The following is a 25,086-nucleotide window of genomic DNA, read 5'->3' as shown; positions in this document are numbered from 1 at the left end:
TTTCCATCAGCCATACTTCATCAGCGATCATTTAATTGAAAATTGGAGCACTATAGGAGGTTCATAGCTTATTGCCATTATTTAAAATTTGTTTTATAACCAGCCAGGAAGGGGTTGTGGAAACCAGCAATTTTTCTCTTGGGGGAATGGATACAATCAGAACCATCAACCCCAAGCATACATAAAACAGGATCTAAATCACATTTATCTCCCACCAGAGAACCAGAAACACAGTGACTATGTCTCCAGAATTAAAAATTAATGGCCATAAAAGGGACTATAAAAGAGCTGAAAAGGATGTAAGTTTTGTAACAATACACAAGGAGCACCTAGAGGACAATTTATTTGCATTTTGGAGCTGGAAAGTTACAAAGATGGTCAATTCTGTTTAACAATTTTTAAAATGAAAAATGCTTGTTTGCAAAAACCAACTTGAACTCAGTTAAACTGTGCTTTGAAATGAAAGATTTCTAGTCTGAATTTCTTGTTCAGCTGACAATGAAATGCAACCAGATAACTGCAAAATCTATTTTGTAATGCCTGAATACAATTTTATTGGAATAATATTACTTTTTGTTCCAAATTTGTGGTTATTTGTAAAATCAAATATTGACTCTTTCTAAGGGAAAATACCTCTTTGATCTTAAAATGAAAGTAATGCAATCACAATCTTTTCTAATTCATTTCATAATATTTTAGCACAAGGTCACTTATTAATCCATCTGGAGCTATTTTTACTCTGCTACATTATTAAAGAAAAAAGGCTACATTTTTAAAGAAAAAAGACTTGTCCATTATATTTAATAGGACAATTGGTACTCTGTGCTGGTAAAATTAATGGTATTTCACAGAATAAAATTCCTTGTATAGCTGTATATGAGAAGAATTATACTTTATATTTATATATACTGTATTTACATCACACGTTTGCTAAGAATTCCCACACTTTGGGAAATTGACAAATGTTTGTTGAATGACTAACCATCATACATTGCTCCCAGGCAAATGAGTGCCATAAGATGAACTGCATAGTACTCATCCACACTGGCCAAAGGTGAACATGAGAAAAGAGAGGTCAGATGTTTGCCAACATCCTAAATTTAAACCACACAGTATCTTTTGGCTACTAGAGGAACATGCAGTAGAGAGAACTAGGGGACAAACCAGAACCGGGTTGCAGCTCACCTTTGCCGGGAAGAACGAGATGCCACTTCTTACCTCAGTCCGCCCAGATCTGATTACTTCCAGAGAGTGGCTGTCAAGCCTTTTACAAATTGCCTTTAGGGGCGCCTGGCTGGCTCAGTTGGTGGAGCACGTGACTCTTGATCTCAGGGTTGTGAGTTGGAGCCCACGATGGGTGTGGAGATGACTTAAAAAAACAAAAACAAAAAAACAACTACACTGTTGTGTAGTCTGGGAGACACAAAGTGCTACGTTGGTCTGAGAAGGAGAAATGACTGTCCAGCTGAGTTATAGCTTGAATTGGCCCTCAGAAACCTGTCAGGATTCCCAGAAGTGAAGATAAAAAAGATGAAGGAACCTCCTATTATTGAGAGGACAAGGGGGAGCAGCCTAATGTATGCTTAGGACATAAGGAGAAATGCATGTTTAGGAAATGAGTGTTTATTTAAAAAAATAGTTTAAAATTCAACCAAGTATGCATTCTGGTGGCAGTGCTCCTCCAAGTCTGGTTTGTGGATTGGCACAATAAATTGACCTTACAGCTAGACTTTCCTTGAACTGTTACCAGTCCCAAAAGGTAAGTACAAAAAGTGACAGTGTCAGTCTAGAAATGCTGATAGCAGAGTGACACAATTGTGACATTTTTATTGTATTTAACAAAATATTTAACAAAAATATCAGTCCATAGTGGATAAGGATGGGGGAAGCCTGGTTTTTCACTATAGATGCTTTTGAGAAGCATAGCTCTACAGTCTTTAATCCTAGAAAAGAAAAAAAATCTATCATCTGAGAACTAAGTTATAAAATGGTTTATTGATGAGTACTCAGAGAGGAAAAGTTCCCCCAAAGAGCTCATGCTCACCCAGACCTTACAGAAGGCACAGTATTAACATACTAAAGGAAAGAATATATCAGTCTGGAAAGGGTTAACAGTATATCTGCTAAAGAAAAGGAGCCTATCTAACTTCAGTCCTAGAGGGAATCTCAGCCCTTGCTACCTCAGTCAGTCATTTGGCCAAGGATGGATCTTTGGAGGAGATCTGTAAAAATGCACAACATCTAACTCCCCCCAGCTCTGAGTCCAGAAGCACCAAACGAGCTTCAGGCTCTAATTTGGTTTCCCGTATAGATCACCCACATGGAGCCCACTCTGGTCAGGCAACATGAGTTACCTTGTCTATATCACAGTTATTATTTCCCATGGTTTGGTTTTGTACATCAGGCTTTGGAGCTCAAACAAAGTGAATTCCCCCTGACAAAACACTGAGTTTCTGAGTCTGAGTCTTGGTAAATTCACCTAAGGAAAGTGCTAGCTGTGAGGTCTCATGCAGTATGGCTGACCCATCTTCCCCTGAGGTGGTCTCCAGTGCTGAGCCTATCTATCTGAAATTTCTACAGGAGGATAGGATCTCAAACAGGGAGGGTCTTAGATCCTAAGTCAGCTTGTTAAATAAATGCATTCAGATCTGTGGAAAACCAAAGAATAAAATATGTGCTAGAATGATCCATGGCTAGCCCTACGGACTGTAATAACTCAGGTTACTGAACCTCTTATCTCTTGCTCTGAGGATTCAATCAGATTCTCTATGTGAGAATACAAACTTCTAGCATGTATTAAGATAAAACATCTTTAATCACAGCTAGTAATATATCAAGAGCTTATTATGTGCACAGCTCTGGTGCCAATCATCTTATTTAATGCTCCCAACAATGTTTTGAAATGAGAACTATTATTTCCATTATACAGAGGAAGGCACTGAAGAACGGAGAGATTAAATAACTTGCCCAAGTTCACAGTTAGTAAGTATTGGGGGCGCCTGGATGGCTCAGTCGGTTAAGCAGCTGCCTTTGGCTCAGGTCATGATCCCAGAGTCCTGGGATAGAGCCCCATATTGGGCTTTCGGCTCTGCAGGGAGTCTGCCTCTGCCTCTCCCCCAGCTTATGCTCTCTCTCAATCTCTTTCTCTCAAATAAATAAAAAGCTTTAAAAAGAAAGTAAGCATTGAAGACAAGATTCAGACCTAGGCTCTCTGACATAGTCTTGCTCTTGGCCACTGTTCTGTTCTGCTCTGCTTTTTGGTTTTCAATGCTAGGTTTTTCTATTGAATCAGAAAAACTGAGGATCATAAAAGTCTTTGTCTCAAGGAACCAAACCCAGAAAATAGTGAAAATGGAAACTCTGAGGGTGCCTGGGTGGCTCAGTCATTGAGCGTCTGCCTTTGGCTCAGGTCATGGTCCCAGGGTCCTGGGATCAGGCCCCACATTGGGCTCCCTGCTCTACGGGAAGCCTGCTTCTCCCTCTCCTACTCCCCCTGCTTGTGTTCCCTCTCTCACTGTGTCTCTTTCTGTCAAAATAAATAAAATCTTTTAAAAAAAAGGAAAATAAAAAAGAAAATGGAAACTCTGTCTTTTGTCTCAGAGTAAATCGGTTCTGCTCGCTGGACTTGGAAGATTCACTTTGTGAAAAAGCCCCAAGTGTAGGGGCTTCATCTGAACAGCTATATCCACACCAATGAGATTTTTAAAATGTTATACTCCCAGTTTCCTAAACTTTTAATTTTTCTTCAAATTATTAAAGAAATACATTCTTAAGCTAAAGTACATTTTGAAACAGTATGAAAGGGTGTTAAATAAAAAATAGGAATATCCATTTCTCTCATGTTCCCTACAATCCTATCCCATTTCTTAGTGTTAACCACTGTTACCAATTACTTATAGGTACTTCTATAAATGTGTCTAGACATTTACAACTAATATTTTTTATTAATACTACCACAGTATATATGATACCCTACCTCTGTTGTTGTTTTTTTAAATAATACATCTCCCACATAATTTCTACAAATATATATAGATCTATCGAATGCTGCATTGCTTGATAGGCACTGGCAAAACAGGGGCAGGAGAAAGGGAAAGGGAAAGGGAAAGGGAAAGGGAAAGGAAAGGAAAAGGGAAAGGGAAAGGAAAGGAAAAGGGGCACCTGGGTGGCTCAGTCGGTGGGATGTCCAACTCTTGATCAGGTCATGATCTCAGGGTCATGATCTCAGGGTCCTGAGATTGAGTCCCACATCGGGCTCTGCTCTCAGCAGGGAGTCTGCTTGAGGATTCTCTTTCCCTCTTCCTCTGCCCCTCCCCTCACCACACACACACACACTCTCTCTAAAACAAATAAATAAATCTTAAGGGAAAAAAGGAAAGGAAAGAAGGAAGGAACCAACTTTGATAAATTTATACAAAGTGTTTTGCAAGATATTTTCAGAATTAAAAGAAAAACTAGAAAGAAGCTATTTTGATTTAGTATACAAGGAGTTTTGAGTTTCGTGGTTTAAATGTATTTTAAATTGGAATTATGTGTTGGGGGAGCACTGTAATATTTTCAATGTTTAGGGCTCTCAAGTCCTTAAACTATCTCTGAATCTAACTCATTCTTTTTAGTGGCCCCATCCATTTCACAAGGTATCATATTTATTTAACCAGTCCCTGTTAAGGGACATGTACAAAATTTATCATTTATGATTACGAACAACATTGCAATGAACATCTATCTGTGTATCTGTTCACCCTTGTTTACCTGTATGCATACAACTGTATGGATGACTATAAATTTCTGCAAGTCCAATCCCCCTATTCTATTCTGAGATTTCCTTGACAATTTAAACATTTTCTGGAAGAAAGAAGAGAAAACAGAATTTCGAAAGAGAAGATCACAATATTAATTAAGGTTTTGGATAGAGGAGACAGTCCCTTTCATTGCTTTAAAATTTAACTTCAGGAAATCTTGGGAGAACACAACAAATTTTCTTGTACTTGGTAGGAAAAGTTAGAGAGTCTTTCACACAGGCGTAGTTGGAGTTTAGAATCTTCCAGAAAAACGTCACCATTCATTCACCAAATGATTCACTATTTTCATCAGTAAATACTATCATTACAGACTTTTCAAGTGGCATGTTTTACATTTTCACTATACACAGTAGCCCATAGATACTAAGAAACAAGGAGAAAGGGCAGGGCTCCTCATTAGCATTTTTGTTTGTTTGTTTGTTTGTTTGTTTGTTTGTTATTACAACAGTCCGGTTGAGATTCATTGGCTTTTTCACTAGGATGTGGTAGGGGCCATTAATCTGGAGCCATGAGTAGTAAGACAACCTCAAAAATGAGATTCCCTTTTCCTTAGTAAGAGATTCTTGTAGAAGTTCATTGAATAGGACCCATTCTAAGACTACTGTTTGTGCTGCCTTCCGCTGAATTCTACTTTAGAACAAATACTCATGATAATGCAAGATCCTATTATGTTTTACAAGCCAGCATCAATCTTTTCCTTGGAGAACATGCCACTGTATTAGGCAATTTGGACATACACAGCAGAGGGCAGAATTGGGCTTGGAGTAATTAATTTCTAATTAGTCATCTAAGGGTGTGTGAGCATGAATGCACATGTGCAAATATACTTGTCTTCAAACATTCACCCCGAGCCTCCTTTGTAGATGACACTAGCCCAGCTGTGTGGAAGAGAAGAGCTAAACTGTTAGAATTGCAGAACTCTTAGAATTTCCATAGGTCACCATTTTTCTTACCGTCAAAAGACTTTTTTTCCAGACAGTGAATCCATTTTATATTCATTCCCATTTTGAAACTGGATCACCATGTTGGAACTCCAGGTTTCCTGGAGTATTTGCTGTTTTCACAGGGCAAAGAAGCCCTAGATCCCTGACTGCCTTGTGAGGAGTGTCTCCCCAAGATTATTCAGTCCTTAGCACATGTAGCTTACCTGATTAGTCGCCATTAAAGCTAATGTAAGACAAATACTCATCCTGTGAGGAGAATGCCTGTAACTTTAATAATGCCCCAGGGAACATGGATGACCTCACACCTCCAACCCAGACATTGTTTAACCCTACCCCACAACTTGTGAATTTCAATTATTTGTTCAGAAGGGCCATTCATAATTGCCTGGTATAAGCCTGCCTTTAGGATGCAAAGCAGAAGACAATGAAAATGCTACCCTGCGAATTAGGGCAGCAGCACTTAAACATATAAATTAACTAGGCTGCTTTTCACATCTCTCCCTTTCTATTCTGAGAGGTTTCAGTCTGGTGACATCAAAGACAGGATTATGGGAGAAGATAAAAACTTGATCTAATGTCCATGTTTGAAGTCATGAAAGTCCTCCTCTCTCCATGGCAAAATAACCCTTTTCATAACACACACGCACAAAAACCAGGGTCCAGGTGCAAAGGGGTTGGGGGCAGGGTGAGGACGGGGAAGGCTGCACGAAGAGCTTCCCGAGGTTGTAGTAATAACTGGGTGTTAAAGCCCTGCATTGCCAAATGTGCTAATAGATTGTTTGTAGGCTTGGGCGGGCTTTGTTCTGCAAATTAATATGTTAAGTCTCTTTTAAGCCCTTGTGATGTTGGGATGGTTCTTTAATGAGATTTTAACTAGGTTCCCCTTACTACCAGCAAAGACCAGAACAAAAATTTTTCTTAGGTGGAAAGAGAGTGATCTTAAACTTTATCATCATTAACAGATCTTTCCTTTAATGTCATTTGTCAATCAAATTTCTTGCCCCATAACAAACTGTGGTCTTTGTGTCCACTGCATTGCTGGGATATGAAGCATATGTATTCACATTAACTGATAGGCTTAAAAAAGTGTTCTGACAAATAGTTTCTTTGGGAGTGAAAGCTTGCAGGAGAAAAGTATACTATAATTTGAAGACTTTCTCTTACTTGGGAATTCACGGAAATCATTTGAGATGAATAGAAACCTTGGCCCTTTAAAAATATATGCAGCTGTAATGTCTGGCATTGCAGCCTGGAAGATTTATTTTCAAAACTCTGCAAGCTACAGCCCCATGACTTTTAAAGTCTTTACTCCTTTAAGCACTAAATCAGCATTCAAGTGGCTGGTTAATCTCCCAAGGGCCAAAATGAAGCGCTCCGGCCTAGTTTATGACACAGACTGACTGTTAGAAAACTCTTTCTTAGCACCAAACCTAGTAAGCTTTTGGAAAAATTGCTGTATAGGCTTCTCTCCTCACTTTCTTCTTTGTTCGTAATTTGTAGACTCAGGTACACTTGAACCAAAAAATAGAAAAAAATAAAGGATTTTTTTTGTGGGGAGGGAAGTGGCAGGTATTATGAGTTCGTCTTACAAACTTAGTAGTTTAGGTTCAATAACCATGCAAACTCTTAGTTCCTCTCTGTATTCCCAGCCTCCTTGGGTGGGAGTCTCAGAATATTTATTACTGCTCTCCATGTACTCTGACTGGCACACCTCCAAAGGGAAAAGGCAGTCCATTCTGGACAATGGCTCTGCCTAACATTGGAAGAAGTCTTTAATCTCCTTGTATTCTTCTAAGTTTAACAGAAAAATTAAACCTCCTAGTCGACCCAAAGGATGGGTCTTTGCTATGTGATAGTTGGTGTGGGTCTCACTGTTTTCTAGAAAAGACAGCCTTAAGGAAGGAAACCAAAGGAGCCCAACAGCTTAGAAGTCTGAGCAGCTGATGACTTTCACCAGCCTCAGTTTTGCCTCCTTACACACTCCTCGGTTTTATGATTTTATATTTACCTTATACGTTATTTGGTGAAATGTGATAAAGGTCAATCATTTACTCTCTTGAAGAAAATGTGTCAGACTCCTAATTTCTATTTCCAAAGGCATTTGAGAAAATCATCACATACAAAGCTTGAAAACTCATGCAGACAAGTTACAAAAATGGTCTACAATTAGTTTTTTGAGTATAGGTCACATACTAGAAACTGGTAGAATAGACTCTTCTCTAAGAAATAGTAAAGAAACTTGTCTTTTGCTCAGTGCTAATATTCACAGATTTCTCTCTTACATCTTCAAAATCCTTTTGTTTTGGACTGATCTTTCAAGGTACAGCCAGACCTATGTAATTTCTATCTATTTTCCTCAACACCCTCCATGGCTGGTATAACATGAATCACCATGCCTTGAGTGTTGACTATCTCATGGCCCCAGGTAAGTGTTCAGCCTCTGTAGACAGTTCTGTTGGGAACCCATGGTTGTGATGTGTGTCTGTATGCCCTATTGTCAAATCACAACCATGGGTCAGGCATTCTTTCCCAGATGACCTATATACCAGCATACACAGTCCCACAGTATTTCTTCTAGGCCTGGTGCTTGATCTTTGCTAATCAGTAAGAATGAGAGAAGATGCATGATGAGTTTTCTATATTTCTTGAATCATTGGAATAGGTCTGAGATGTAAGAACTTGAACCAGAGTGATTTAGAGGAGAGCTTCTGGACTTCCTAATTATAGAGTTAGATCTTCCATTAGGACACCTTCTTCCAGTCTGCTTTCTGGCATTATTGCTACTGTGTAAATTCCTGCAGCATTAAAGTCATTTCCTGATGGGGTTCTGGAGACCTTGGTGGGTGATTTCCAGGACACTGAAGGAGGGAGCAACTCTAATTCTCAAGAGGTACTTGAAGGTCCTTGTAGCATGGTAGTTCAGGGTGGCCCTGCTGAATATTTTATGGTGGTGATGGGGTTGCTTGAAATGTTCTTCAGTCAGCTCAGTTCTTGGAACAGGTCTCAGTGAAAGTGACTGTTTGATTGTTTAACATGTTCTCCATATCCTGAATTGCTGACTATGCAACTTTCATGCTCTCATTTTTCCCAGTTCTCAACCTATTAGAAGCTGAAAGACCACGTAAAGTACATTCCCTGCCAGATGTCTGGAAAGGAGTGGGACTGGTAGTCAGAGCACCTGGAACTTAAGCAGAGAAAAAGCAGTTATCACTAATAACATTTGCCTAGCTCCCTGATTCTGTGTGTTTTCTGTGACGTCATCAATCATTAAGGGAGAGGCATTGAAATATCCAGTTATAATTGCAGAATTATCTGTTTCTCCTTTTGATTATATCATTTTTGCTTTATATATTTTGGGGTTCTATGCATTTGTTTTGAATAGCAAACGTTGTTTTCTTTTTTTTTTTTGATTTTTTTTTAAGATTTTATTTATTTATTTGAGAGAGAGAGAGAGTGAGAGACAGAGAGCATGAGAGGGAGGAGGATCAGAGGGAGAAGCAGACTCCCTGCTGAGCAGGGAGCCCGATGCGGGACTCGATCCAGGGACTCCAGGATCATGACCTGAGCCGAAGGCAGTTGCTTAACCAACTGAGCCACTCAGGCGCCCCCAAACGTTGTTTTCTTAAGGTTATATTACCAATGTTATGGGAAAAAGCAGACTCAAGTGTAGGAACCTTGGCAAAGACAATAATATCAATTAGAAATTGATGAAAATTGTTATCAAAAGAGAACATTTATGTGACTGCCACTGTTTCCATCAATAAAAGGGGATAACTTTTATATAACATCTAAAGATAAAAACTATGAATCCATTTACTTCATTATACTCTTAATGAAAAGGGATAAAATTGAATCTACACCTCACTCTCTTTATTATCTTTATGTGTAAGAACGGAGGGAAAATATGAATGCATATATGTAGTTGCTTAAGTTTGCAAAATGAAATTCCAGAAAGATAAATCAGAAACGAATAAAAATAGTTACCTATGGGAATAGAGGGGAGAGGAATGGGAAGTGAGATTTCTCTTAATTATATCTTTCATAGACTCTTTTTTAGAGAGAGAGAGCACACAAGCGAATGCACGTGCAAGTTGAGGGGAGGGGCAGAAGGAGAGGGAGAGAATCTTAAGCAGACTGGGTGTGGAGCCCCATGGTGGGGCTCGAGGTGGGGCTCAATCTCACAACACTGAGATCATGACCCTGAGATCATGACTTAAGCCAAAATCAAGAGTCAGCCACTTATCTGACTGAGCAACCCAAGCAACCCTTCATATACTTTTTTTTTTTTTTGCTGCTTTATTGAAGGCAATTAGCATGTGAAAGCTGTACATATTTAATATATACCACTTGATGGATTTGGGGTAACTATATCTATGGAACCACCACCATCAAGGCTATAAATATATCCAAAACCTCCAAAAGTTTCTTCCCACCCCCTTCATGATGATGATGATGTGTGTGATAAGATTACTTAACATAAGATCTACCATCTTTTTTTTTTTAATGAGAGACAGAGAGCATGAGAGGAAGGAGGGTCAGAGGGAGAAGCAGACTCCCTGCTGAGCAGGGAGCCCGATGTGGGACTCAATCCCAGGACTCCAGGATCACGACCCAAGCCGAAGGCAGCCGCTTAACCAACTGAGCCACCCAGGCGCCCCCATAAGATCTACCATCTTGAGGGAGCAAGATGGCGGAGGACTAGGAGACCTGGATTTCGTCTCCTCTCAGGAATTCAGCTGGATAGGGATCAAACCATTCTGAACACCTACAAACTCAACAGGAGATTGAAGAAAAGAAGAGCAACAACTCTCTCATCAGAAAAGCGACCACTTTCTGGAAGGTAGGACGTGCGGAGAAGTGAATCCGAGGCAATATTCGGGAGGATAGACGGCGGGGAGGGGCCTCCGTCGGCCGCTTCTGGCAAGTGATAGAGCCGCGGAGCACAAAATCGGAACTTTTAAAAGTCTGCTCCGCCGAGGGACGTCACTCTGGTGGCTAAGCGGGGGGTGGAACCCTCCAGGACAGTGTGGCCTCAGGACCCTCGGGGTCACAGAAAGACCGGGGGTGCCTGAGGGCGGCAGAGCTCCCAGGTAACGGAGCAGGGAAGCCGGCTGCAGAGGCGGAGCCCAGGCGCGGGCTCTCAGCTGGGGTTGCCATTAACCGCGATCCGCGGCCCAGTCGGGCCCCTGCTCCTCCAGCAGGGACCCCACAAGCGGCAGATCCGGGGAGACTCCCCTTCCTCCCCCAGGAGGAGCCGCGCAGGAGGGCACCGCAGGGATCTGCTGGGTTTGGAGACTCCACACGGGGTCGGGTGCCAGAGATAGAGGCGCGCGGTCACAGGCCGGGCGAGCACGGAGTGCGGCCGGAGACCGGGGAGACGGGAGTGACTGGCGGCTTTTCTCTGGGGGCGCACTGAGGAGCGGGGCCCCGAGTTCTCGGCTCCTCCGGGGCGGAGATTGGGAGGCCGCCATCTTCACTCTCCGCCTCCAAAGCTGTACGGAAAGCTCGCAGGGAACAAAAGCCCCGGAGAGCAAACGCGAGCAGATGACGTAGCCGGGAGGGGGCAAGGGCGGGGCAATTCCGCCTCCGGCAGAGACATTTGGAAACCACGGCAACAGGCCCCTCCCCAGAAGATCAGCGAGAACAGCCAGCCAAGACCAAGTTTACCGATCAATGAAAATGGCAGAACTCCAGCACTAGGGGAATACTGCACATAGAATTCATAGGTTTTTTACCATGATTCTTTAGTCTTTCAAAGTTAATTTTTTTTAACTGTCTTTTTTCTTTTTTTGAATTTTTCTTTTTCCCTTTTTCAACCAACATCTTATCAATCCCTTTTTTAATAAAAAAAATTTATTTTTCATTTCTAGAGTCATATTCTATCCCTTTATAGTAGTTACCCGTATTTTTGGCATATATATATAAGTTGTTCTCTCTTTAAAATTTTGAGATAGTTTCTTCTAACAGATCAAAATATACCCTAAATCTCTAGTGTATGGTTTTTTTCTACTCCCCTGCCTGATCACATTCTCTCCCTTTTTTTTTCTTTTTTTAAATCCTCTTCTTTCTTTTTTCAAACAACTTCTTATCAATTCCTTTTATAAAATTTTTTATAATTTCCATCTTTACAGTCATATTCCATCCCTTCATCATATCAACCCTTATTTTTGTACATATATAAGTTTTTCTTTCTTTAAAATTTTGGGAGGCACTTTTTCTAACAGACCAAAATACACCCAAAATCTAGTGGGTGGCACTGATCTATATACGGGCCTGATGATATTTGATCACATTCTGGTTTTATTGTTGTTGTTATTTTGTTTTGTTTTTGTTTGTTTTTATCTTTATCTTTTTCTTTTTTTTCTTTTTTCTCTCTTTCCCCACTGTTTCAGGTCTTTTCTGATTTGTTTAGAGTATATTTTCTGGGGACATTGTTACTCTGCTAGCATTTTGTTCTCTCATTAATCTATTCTCCTCTGCGCAAAATGACAAGACGGAAAAAATCACCTCAACAAAAAGAACAAGAGGTAGTACCGGCTGCCAGGGACCTACTCAATACGGACATTAGTATGATGTCAGATCTAGAGTTCAGAATCATCACTTTAAAGATACCAGCTGGCCTTGAGAAAAGCATGGAAGTTATTAGAGAAACCCTTTCTGGAGAAGTAAAAGAGCTAAAATCCAACCAAGTAGAAATCAAAAAGGCTATTAATGAGGTGCAATCAAATATGGGGGCGCTAACTGCTAAGATAAATGAGGCAGAATAGAGAATCAGTAATATAGAAGACCAAATGATGGAAAACAAAGAAGCTGAGAAAAAGAGAGATAAACAACTACTGGATCACGAGGGCAGAATTCGAAACAAAGAAGCTGAGAAAAAGAGAGATAAACAACTACTGGATCACGAGGGCAGAATTCGAGAGATAAGTGATACCATAAGACAAAACAATATTAGAATAATTGGGATCCCAGAAGAAGAAGAAAGAGAGAGAGGGGCAGAAGGTATATTGGAGCAAATTATAGCAGAGAACTTCCCTAATTTGAGGAAGGAAACAGGCATCAAAATCCAGGAAGCACAGAGAACCCCCCTCAAAATCAATAACAATAGGTCAACACCCCGACATCTAATAGTAAAACTTACGGGTATCAGAGACAAAGAGAAAATCCTGAAAGCAGCTTGGGAGAAGAGATATGTAACCTACAATGGTAGAAACATTAGATTGGCAACAACCTCTCCACAGAGACCTGGCAGGCCAGAAAGGACTGGCAGGATATATTCAGAGCACTAAATGAGAAAAATATGCAGCCAAGAATACCATATCCAGCTAGGCTGTCATTGAAAATTGAAGGAGAGATAAAAAGCTTCCAGGACAAACAAAAACTAATGGAATTTGCAAACACAAAACCAGCCCTACAGGAAATCTTGAAAGGGGTCCTCTAAGCAAAGAGAGAGCCTAAGAGCAACACAGACCAGAAGGAACACAGACAATATACAGTAACAGTCACCTTACAGGCAATACAATGGCACTAAATTCATATCTTTCAATAGTTACCCTGAATGTAAATGGGCTCAATGCCCCAATCCAAAGACACAGGCTATCAGACTGGATTAAAAAACAAGACCCATCGATATGCTGTCTGCAAGAGACTCATTTTAGACACAAAGACACCCCCAGATTGAAAGTGAGGGGATGGAAAATCATTTACCATGCTAATGGACACCAAAAGAAAGCTGGGGTGGCAATCCTTATATCAGACAAATTAGATTTTAAACCAAAGACTGTAATAGGAGATGAGGAAGGACACTATATCCTACTTAAAGGGTCTATCCAACAAGAAGATCTAACAATTATAAATATCTATGCCCCTAACAAGGGAGCAGCCAATTATATAAGCCAATTAATAACAAAAGCAAAGAAACACATCGACAACAATACAATAATAGTGGGGGACTTTAACACCCCCCTCACTGAAATGGACAGATCGTCTAAGCAAAAGATCAACAAGGAAATAAAGACTTTAAATGACACACTGGACCAAATGGACTTCACAGACCTATTCAGAACATTCCATCCCAAAGCAACGGAATACACATTATTCTCTAGTGCCCATGGAACATTCTCCAGAATCGATCACATCCTAGGTCATAAATCAAGTCTCAACCGGTACCAAAAGATTGGGATCATTCCCTGCCTATTTTCAGACCACAATGCTTTGAAACTAGAACTCAATCACAAGAGGAAAGTCGGAAAGAACTCAAATACATGGAGGCTAAAGAGCATCCTACTAAAGAATGAATGGGTCAACCAGGAAATTAAAGAAGAATTAAAAAAATTCATGGAAACCAATGAAAATGAAAACACAACTGTTCAAAATCTTTGGGATTCAGCAAAGACAGTCCTAAGAGGAAAGTATATAGCAATACAAGCCTTTCTCAAGAAACAAGAAAGGTCTCAAGTACACAACCTAACCCTACACTTAAAGGAGCTGGGGAGAGAACAGCAAATAAAGCCTAAACCCAGCAGGAGAAGAGAAATAATAAAGATCAGAGCAGAAATCAATGAAATAGAAACTAAAAAGAACAGTAGAACAGATCAACGAAACAAGGAGCTGGTTCTTCGAAAGAATTAACAAGATTGATAAGCCCCTGGCCAGACTTCTCAAAAAGAAAAGAGAAATGACCCAAATCAACAAAATCATGAATGAAAGAGGGGAGATCACAACCAACACCAAAGAAATACAAACAATTATAAGAACATATTATGAGCAACTCTATGCCAGCAAATTAGATAACCTGGAAGAAATGGATGCATTCCTAGAGATGTATCAACTACCAAAACTGAACCAGGATGAAATAGAAAACCTGAACAGACCTATAACCACTAAGGAAATTGAAGCAATCATCAAAAATCTCCCAAAAAACAAAAGCCCAGGGCCAGATGGCTTCCCAGGGGAATTCTACCAAACATTTCAAGAAGAATTAATACCTATTCTTCTGAAACTGTTCCAAAAAATAGAAATGGAAGGAAAACTTCCAAACTTGTTTTATGAGACCACCATTACCTTGATCCCAAAACCAGAAAAAGACCCCATCAAAAAGGAGAATTACAGACCAATATCCCTGATGAACATGGATGCAAATATTCTCACCAAAATACTAGCCAATAGGATCCAACAGTACATTAAAAGGATTATTCACCACAACCAAGTGGGATTTATCCCTGGGCTGCAGTGTTGGCTCAACATCCACAAATCAATCAACGTGATACAATACATTAACAAAAGAAAGAACAAGAATCATATGATCCTCTCAATAGATGCAGAAAAAGCATTTGACAAAGTACAGCATCCTTTCTTGATCAAAACTCTTCAGAGTACAGGCATAGAGGGTACATACCTCAATATCATAAAAGCCATCTATGAAAAACCTACAGCGAATATCATTCTCAATGGGGAAAAACTGAGAGCTTTTCCCCTAAGGTCAGGAACGCGTCAGGGATGTCCACTATCACCACTGCTATTCAACATAGTATTAGAAGTCCTGGGCGCCTGGGTGGCTCAGTCGTTAAGCGTCTGCCTTCAGCTCAGGTCATGATCTCAGGGTCCTGGGATCGAGTCCCACATCGGGCTCCCGGCTCGGCAGGAAGCCTGCTTCTCCCTCTCCTACTCCCCCTGCTTGTGTTCCTGCTCTCGCTATCTCTCTCTCTGTCAAATAAATAAATAAAATCTTTAAAAAAAAAGAAGTCCTAGCCACAGCAATCAGACAACAAATAGAAATAAAAGGCATCCAAATTGGCTAAGAAGAAGTCAAACTCTCACTCTTTGCAGATGATATGATACTTTATGTGGAAAACCCAAAAGACTCCACCCCAAAACTGCTAGAACTCATACAGGAATTCAGTAAAGTGGCAGGATATAAAATCAATGCACAGAAGTCAGTGGCATTCCTATACACCAACAACAAGACAGAAGAAAGAGAAATTAAGGAGTTGATCCATTTACAATTGCACCCAAAACCATAAGATACCTAGGAATAAATCTAACCAAGAGGCAAAGGATCTGTACTCAGAAAACTATAAAATACTCATGAAAGAAATTGAGGAAGACACAAAGAAATGGGAAAACGTTCCATGCTCATGGATTGGAAGAACAAATATTGTGAAGATGTCAATGGTACCTAGAGCAATCTACACATTCAATGCAATCCCCATCAAAACACCATCCACTTTTTCCAAAGAAATGGAAAAAATAATCCTAAAATTTGTATGGAACCAGAAAAGACCCCGAATAGCCAGAGGAATGTTGAAAAAGAAAAGCAAAGCTGGCGGCATCACAATTCCGGACTTCAAGCTCCATTACAAAGCTGTAATCATCAAGACAGTATGGTACTGGCACAAAAACAGGCACATAGATCCATGGAACAGAATAGAGAGCCCAGAAATGGACCCTCAACTCTATGGTCAACTAATATTTGACAAAGCAGGAAAGAATGTCCAATGGAAAAAAGACAGTCTCTTCAACAAATGGTGTTGGGAAAATTGGACAGCCACATGCAGAAGAATGAAACTGGACCATTTCCTTACACCACACACAAAAATAGACTCAAAATGGTTGAAGGACCTCAATGTGAGACAGGAGTCCATCAAAATCCTAAAGGAGAACACAGGCAGCAACCTCTTTGACCTCAGCCGAAGCAACTTCTTCCTAGAAACATCGCCAAAGGCAAGGGAAGCAATGGCAAAAATGAACCACTGGGACTTCATCAAGATAAAAAGCTTTTGCAAAGCAAAGGAAACAGTCAACAAAACCAAAAGACAACCGACAGAATGGGAGAAGATATTTGCAAATGACATATCAGATAAAGGGCTAGTATCCAAAATCTATAACGAACTCATCAAACTCAACACCCAAAGAACAAAGAATCCAATCAAGAAATGGGCAGAAGACATGAACAGACATTTTTCCAAAGAAGACATCCAAATGGCCAACAGACACATGAAAAAGTGCTCAACATCGCTCGGCATCAGGGAAATCCAAATCAAAACCTCAAGGAGATACCACCTCACACCAGTCAGAATGGCCAAAATTAACAAGTCAGGAAACGACAGATGTCGGCAGGGATGCGGAGAAAGGGGAACCCTCCTACACTGTTGGTGGGAATGCAAGCTGGTGCAGCCACTCTGGAAAACAGTATGGAGGTTCCTCAAAAAGTTGAAAATAGAGCTACCCTACGATCCAGCAATTGCATTACTGGGTATTTTCCCCAAAGATACAAACATAGGGACCCAAAGGGGTACGTGCACCCCGATGTATATAGCAACAATGTCCACAATAGCCAAACTATGGAAAGAGCCAAGATGTCCATCGACAGATGAATGGAAAAAGATGTGGTATATATATATACAATGGAATATTATGCAGCCAACAAAAGGAATGAGATCTTGCCATTTGCAAGGACGTGGATGGAACTGGAGGGTATTATGTTGAGCGAAATAAGTCAAACAGAGAAAGACATGTATCATATGACCTCACTGATATGAGGAATTCTTAATCTCAGGAAACAAACTGAGGGTTGCTGGAGTGGGGGGTGTGGGAGGGAGGGGGTGACTGGGTGATATACACTGGGGAGGGTATGTGCTCTGGTAAGTGCTGTGAATTGTGCAAGACTGTTGAATCTCAGATCTGTACCTCTGAAACAAATAATGCAATATATGTTAAGAAAAAAGAAGAAGAAGGTAGCAAGAGGGGAAGAATGAAGGGGGGGAAATTGGAGGGGTAGACGAACCCTGAGAGATGATGGACTCTGAAAGACAAACTGAGGGTTCTAGAGGGGAGGGGGGTGGGAGGATGGGTTAGCCTGGTGGTGGGTATTGAGGAGGGCATATTCTGCATGGAGCACTGGATGTTATGCACAAACCATGAATCATGGAACACTACATCTAAAACTAATGATGTAATGTATGAGGATTAACATAAGAATAAAAAAATTTATAAAAAAAAAGATCTACCATCTTAGCAAATTTTGAATATGCAATACAGTATCGTAGCTATGGGTACTAGACTATCTAGTAGAGATCCTACTTACTTATCTTGCATAACTGAAACTTTGTACCCTTTGACCACCATCTTCCCATTTTCTACTTTCCCTAAACCCCTGATAATCATTCTACTTTGTGCTTCTATGAATTGGACTATTTTAGATTCTACCTATAAATGAGATTATTCACTATTTGTCTTTCTAAGTCTGGTTTATTTTATTCAGAGTCCTCCAGATCCATCCATGTTGTTGCAAATGGCAGGATTTCTTTCTTTTTTTAAGTGCAGAATAATATTACATGTTATGTATATACTGCATTTTCTTTAACCATTTATCTGTTGATGGACATTTAGGTTGTTTCCATATCTTGGCTATTGTGAATAATGTTTCAATGAGCCTGGGAGTGCAGATTTCCCTTCAAGACCTTGCTTTGGATTCTTTTGCCCATATATCTAGAAGTGTGATTGCTGGATCGTATGATAGCTCTATTTTTAAAATTTTTAGGGCCCTCCATACTATTGTCCATAATGGGTGTATCAATTTACATTCCCTCCAACAGTGTATCATTGTTCCCTTTTTTGACATCCTTACCACCACTTATTCTCTTTTATTTTTATAATAGTAGCCACCCTTAGGGGTGTGAGATGTTATCTCATGGTCTTAATTTGCATTTCCTTGATGATTAATGGTGTTGAGCACCTTTTCACATCTCTGTTGGTCATGCATGTGTTTACTTTGAAGAAATATCTATTCAAGTCCTTTGTCCATTTTAAAATTTATTTTTATCAAGTTTTTTTTTTTTTTTTTCATGTACACAGAGAGCTAAGGCTTCCATTTATTTTTGCATTTTTATTCATGGACAACATTTTCATTTTATTGAAATATACATTGTTCTAGGTATTCATAGTGTCTAACAAGTTTCCTAATTTATGTAAATCTGACAAATTGCAAAATAATTGATTATAAACAACCTTCTGATTCATGAATTTGAGGCTACTGATGGAAAAAGAAAATATTTGAACACTTTTTTTCAGCATTGGTTACCCCTAAATACCATTTGTTTCTTTTTTTTTCATAGTACTGTATATTTATTGAAAAGAAAACTGCATATCAGTGAGCCCATGCAGTTCAAACTCATGTTGTTCAAGAGTCAACTGTAATAATCTGCTTTTTTAAAAAAAAAATTATTGTTATGTTAATCACCATACATTACATCATTAGTTTTTGATGTAGTGTTCCATGATTCATTGTTTGCGTATAACACCCAGTGCTCCATGCAGAATGGGCTCTCTTTAATACCCATCACCAGGCTAACCCATCCTCCCACCCCCTCCCCTCTAGAACCCTCAGTTTGTTTTTCAGAGTCCATAGTCTCTCATGATTCATCTCCCCCTCCGATCTCCCCCCCTTCATTCTTCCCCTTCTGCTATCTTCTTCTTCTTCTTTTTTTAACATATATTGCATTATTTGTTTCAGAGGTACAGATCTGTGATTCAACAGTCTTGCACAATTCACAGCGCTCACCAGAGCACATACCCTCCCCAGTGTCTATCACCCAGCCACCCCATCGCTCCCACCCCCCACCACTCTAACAACCCTCAGTTTGTTTTCTGAGATTAAGAATTCCTCATATCAGTGAGGTCATATGATACATGTCTTTCTCTGATAGACTTATTTTGCTCAGCATAACACCCTCCAGTTCCATCCACGTCCTTGCAAATGGCAAGATCTCATTCCTTTTGATGGTTGCATAATATTCCATTGTGTGTGTGTGTATAGATAGATAGATAGATAGATAGATAGATAGATAGATAGATAGATATAGATAGATAGATAGATAGATAGATAGATAGATATAGATATATATAGATATATATACACCACATCTTCTTTATCCATTCATCTGTCGATGGACATCTTGGCACTTTCCACAGTTTGGCTATTGTGGACATTGTTGCTATATACATCGGGGTGCACGTACCCCTTTGGGTCCCTATGTTGGTATCTTTGGGGAAAATACCCAGTAATGCAATTGCTGGATCGTAGGGTAGCTCTATTTTCAACTTTTTGAGGAACCTCCATACTGTTTTCCAGAGTGGCTGCACCAGCTTGCATTCCCACCAACAGTGTAGGAGGGTTCCCCTTTCTCTGCATCCCTGCCAACATCTGTCGTTTTCTGACTTGTTAATTTTGGCCATTCTGACTGGTGGAGGTGGTATCTCCTTGAGGTTTTGATTTGGATTTCCCTGATGCCGAGCGATGTTGAGCACTTTTTCATGTGTCTGTTGGCCATTTGGATGTCTTCTTTGGAAAAATATCTGTTCATGTCTTCTGCCCATTTCTTGATTGGATTCTTTGTTCTTTGGGTGTTGAGTTTGATGAGTTCTTTATAGATTTTGGATACTAGCCCTTTATCTGATATGTCATTTGCAAATATCTTCTCCCATTCTGTCGGTTGTCTTTTGGTTTTGTGGACTGTTTCTTTTGCTGTGCAAAAGCTTTTTATCTTGATGAAGTCCCAATAGTTCATTTTTGCCCTTGCTTCCCTTGCCTTTGGCAATGTTTCTAGGAAGAAGTTGCTGCAGCTGAGCTTGAAGAGTTTGCCACCTGTGTTCTCCTTTAGGATGTTGATGGACTCCTGTCTCACATTGATGTCTTTCAACCATTTGGAGTCTATTTTTGTGTGTGGTGTAAGGAAATGGTCCAGTTTCATTCTTCTGCATGTGGCTGTCCAATTTCCCCAACACCATTTGTGGACCATAGAGTTGAGGGTCCATTTCTGGGCTCTCTATTCTGTTCCATTGATCTATATGTCTGTTTTTGTGCCAGTACCAGACTGTCTTGATGATGACAGCTTTGTAATAGACGTGGAGGTCCGGAATTGTGATGCCGCCAGCTTTGCTTTTCTTTTTCAATATTCCTCTGGCTATTCGGGGTCTTTTCTGGTTCCATACAAATTTTAGGATTATTTGTTCCATTTCTTTGAAAAAGGTTGGCGGTATTTTGATGGGTATTGCATTAAATGTGTAGATTGCTCTAGGTAGCATTGACACCTTCACAATATTTGTTCTTCCAATCCATGAGCATGGAACGTTTTTCCATTTCTTTGTGTCTTCCTCAATTTCTTTCATGAGTATTTTATAGTTTTCTGAGTATAGATCCTTTGCCTCTTTGGTTAGATTTATTCCTAGGTATCTTATGGTTTTGGGTGCAATTGTAAATGGATCGACTCCTTAAATTCTCTTTCTTCTGTCTTGTTGTTGGTGTATAGGAATGCCACTGACTTCTGTGCATTGATTTTATATCCTGCCACTTTACTGAATTCCTGTATGAATTCTAGAAGTTTTGGGGTAGAGTCTTTTGGGTTTTCCACATCAAGTATCATATCACCTGCAAAGAGTGAGAGTTTGACTTCTTCTTAGCCAATTTGAATGCCTTTTATTTCTATTTGTTGTCTGATTGCTGTGGCTAGGACTTCCAATACTATGTTGAATAGCAGTGGTGATAGTGGACATCCCTGCTGTATTCCTGACCTTAGGGGGAAAGCTCTCAGTTTTTCCCCATTGAGAATGATATTGGCTGTGGGTTTTTCATAGATGGCTTTTATGATATTGAGGTATGTACCCTCTATGCCTGTACTCTGAAGAGTTTTGATCAAGAAAGGATGCTGTACTTTGTCAAATGCTTTTTCTGCATCTATTGAGAGGATCATATGATTCTTGTTCTTTCTTTTGTTAATGTATTGTATCACGTTGATTGATTTGTGGATGTTGAGCCAACACTGCAGCCCAGGCATAAATCCCACTTGGTTGTGGTGAATAATCCTTTTAATGTACTGTTGGATCCTATTGGCTAGTATTTTGGTGAGAATATTTGCATCCATGTTCATCAGGGATATTGGTCTGTAATTCTCCTTTTTGTTGGGGTCTTTGTCTGGTTTTGGATCAAGGTAATGGTGGTCTCATAAAACGAGTTTGGAAGTTTTCCTTCCATTTCTATTTTTTGGAACAGTTTCAGAAGAATAGGTATTTATTCTTCTTTAAATGTTTGGTCGAATTCCCCTGGGAAGCCATCTGGCCCTGGACTTCTGTTTGTTGGGAGATTTTTGATGACTGCTTCAATTTCCTTAGTGGTTATAGGTCAGGGGTTTATCAATCATGTTAATTCTTTCAAAGAACCAGCTCCTAGTTTTGTTGATCTGTTCTACTGTTCTTTTGGTTTCTATTTCATTGATTTCTGCTCTGATCTTTATTATTTCTCTTCTCCTGCTGGGTTTAGGCTTTATTTGCTGTTCTTTCTCCAGCTCCTTTAGGTGTAGGGTTAGGTTTTGTATTTGAGACCTTTCTTGTTTCTTGAGAGAGGCTCGTATTGCTATGTACTTTCCTCTTTGGACTGCCTTTGCTGCATCCCAAAGATTTTGAACAGTTGTGTTTTCATTTCATTGGTTTCCAAGAATTTTAAAAATTCTTTAATTTCCTGGTTGACCCATTCATTCTTTAGTAGGATGCTCTTTAGCCTCCATGTATTTGAGTTCTTTCTGACTTTCTTCTTGTGACTGAGTTCTAGTTTCCTAGCATTGTGGTCTGAAAATATGCAGGGAATGATCCCAGTCTTTTGGTACCAGTTGAGACCTGATTTGTGACCTAAGATGTGATCTATTCTGGAGAATATTCCATGGACTCTAGAGAATGTGTATTCTGTTGCTTTGGGATGGAATGTTCTGAATATATCTGTGAAGTCCATTTGGTCCAGTGTGTCATTTAAAGTCTTTATTTCCTTGTTGATCTTTTGCTTAGATGATCTGTCCATTTCAGTAAGCAGGGTGTTAAAGTCCCCACTATTATTGTATTGTTGTCGATGTGTTTCTTTGCTTTTGTTATTAATTGGCTTATATAATTGGCTGCTCCCATGTTAGGGGCATAGATATTTACAATTGTTAGATCTTCTTGGTGGATAGACCCTTTAAGTAGGATATAGTGTTCTTCCTCATCTCTTATTATAGTCTTTGGTTTAAAATCTAATTTGTCTGATATAAGGATTGCCACCCCAGCTTTCTTTTAGTGTCCATTAGCATGGTAAATGGTTTTCCACCCCTTCACTTTCAATCTGGGGGTGTCTTTGGGTCTAAAATGAGTCTCTTGCAGACAGCATATCGATGGGTCTTGTTTTTTTATCCAATCTGGTCGCCTGTGTCTTTGGATTGGGGCATTGAGCCCATTTACATTCAGGGTAACTATTGAAAGATATGAATTTAGTGCCATTGTATTGGCCTGTAAGGTGACTGTTACTGTATATTGTCTGTGTTCCTTTCTGGTCTATGTTGCTTTTAGGCTCTCTCTTTGCTTAGAGGACCCCTTTCAAGATTTCTTGTAAGGCTGGTTTTGTGTTTGTAAAGTCCATTAGTTTTTGTTTGTCCTGGAAGCTTTTTATCTCTCCTTTTATTTTCAATGACAGCCTAGCTGGATTATTGGTTGCATATTTTTCTCATTTAGTGCTCTGAATATATCCTGCCAGTCCTTTCTGGCCTGCCAGGTCTCTGTGGAGAGGTCTGTTGCCAATCTAATGTTTCTACCATTGTAGGTTATGTATCTCTTCTCCCTAGCTGCTTTCAGGATTTTCTCTTTGTCTCTGATACCCATAAGTTTTACTAATAGATGTCTGGGTGTTGACCTATTTTTACTGATTTTGAGGGGGGTTCTCTGTGCCTTCTGGATTTTGATGCCTGTATCCTTCCCCAGATTAGGGAAGTTCTCTGCTATAATTTGCTCCAATATACCTTCTGCCCCTCTCTCTCTTTCTTCTTCTTCTGGGATCCCAATTATTCTAATATTGTTTTGTCTTATGGTATCACTTATCTCTCGAATTCTGCCCTCGTGATCCAGTAGTTGTTTATCTCTCTTTTTCTCAGCTTCTTTGTTTTCCATCATTTGGTCTTCTATATCACTAATTCTCTCTTCTGCCTCCATTTTTGATTTCACCTTATTAATAGCCTTTTTGATTTTGACTTGGTTAGATTTTAGTTATTTTATGTCTCCAGAAAGGATTTCTCTAATGTCATCCATGCTTTTTTCAAGTCCAGCTAATATCTTTAAAATCATCATTCTGAACTCTAGTTCTGACATCTTACTAATGTCTGTATTTATTAGGTCCCTGGCAGTTGGTACTGCCTCTTGTTCTTTTTTTTGAGGTGATTTTTCCATCTTGTCATTTTATCCAGAGGAGAATAGATGAATGAGAGAACAAAATGCTAACAGGGTAACAATGACCCCAGAAAAATATACATTAAAGAAATCATAAGAGACCTTCCAGAAAGTGGTCACTTTTCTGTTCAGAGAGTTGCTACTATTATTTACTTTGATCCCCTGTTGAGTTCATAGGTGTTCAGAATGGTTTGATCCCTGTCTAGCTGAATTCCTGGGACCAGACAAAATTTAGGTCTCCTACTCCTCCACCATCTTGCTCCTCAGGCCTTAATTCTTTAAATGTTTTGTAGCATTCACTAGTAAATCCATCCTGAGTCTGTATTTTTAATTTAAATTAATTTAAATTAAATTTTTATTTTTAATTTTTTATTTTTAATATAAATCATTTTAATTTTGGTAAAATACACATAAGGTAAAATTTACCATCTTAACTATTTTTAAATGTATAGTTCAGTAGTGTTAACTATTTTCACATTGTTATGCATTCAGTATTCAAAATTCTTTTCATCTTGAAAAACTAAAACTATATCCATTAAACAACTTTTTTTTTTTAAAGATTTTATTTATTTATTTGACAGAGAGAGACACAGTGAGAGAGGGAACACAAGCAGGGGAAGTGGGAGAGGGAGAAGCAGGCTTCCCCCTGAGCAGGGAGCCCGATGCGGGGCTTGATCCCAGGACCCTGGGATCATGACCTGAGCCAAAGGCAGATGCTTAATGACTGAGTCACCCAGGCACCCCTCCATTAAACAACTTCTCATTCTCCCCTCCCCCAAATTCCAGCAACTATTATTATACTTTCTCTTTGATGAATTTTTTACTTTAGGTACACCTCATATAATTGGACTCATACAGTATTTATTTTTTTGTAACTGGCTTATTTCACTTTTCATAATGTCTTCGAGGTTCATCCATGTAGCATATGTCAGAATTTCCTTCCTCTTTAAGGCTGAATAATATTCTATTGTGAGAATGTACCACATTTTTTTCTTCATTCATCCATCAGCGGGCACTTGGTTCCTTCCACCTTTTGGCTACTGTGTATAATGTTACTATGAATATGGGTGTACAAATATCTGTTTGAGTTCTTGCTTTCAATT

The sequence above is a fragment of the Mirounga angustirostris genome, unplaced genomic scaffold (genome assembly GCF_029215605.1).
Source record: "Mirounga angustirostris isolate CCGP_5_RB_7025 unplaced genomic scaffold, mMirAng1.0.hap1 SCAF_15, whole genome shotgun sequence".
NCBI classification, from domain to species: Eukaryota; Metazoa; Chordata; class Mammalia; order Carnivora; family Phocidae; genus Mirounga; species Mirounga angustirostris.
Note: the sequence above shows the minus strand (reverse complement) of the source record.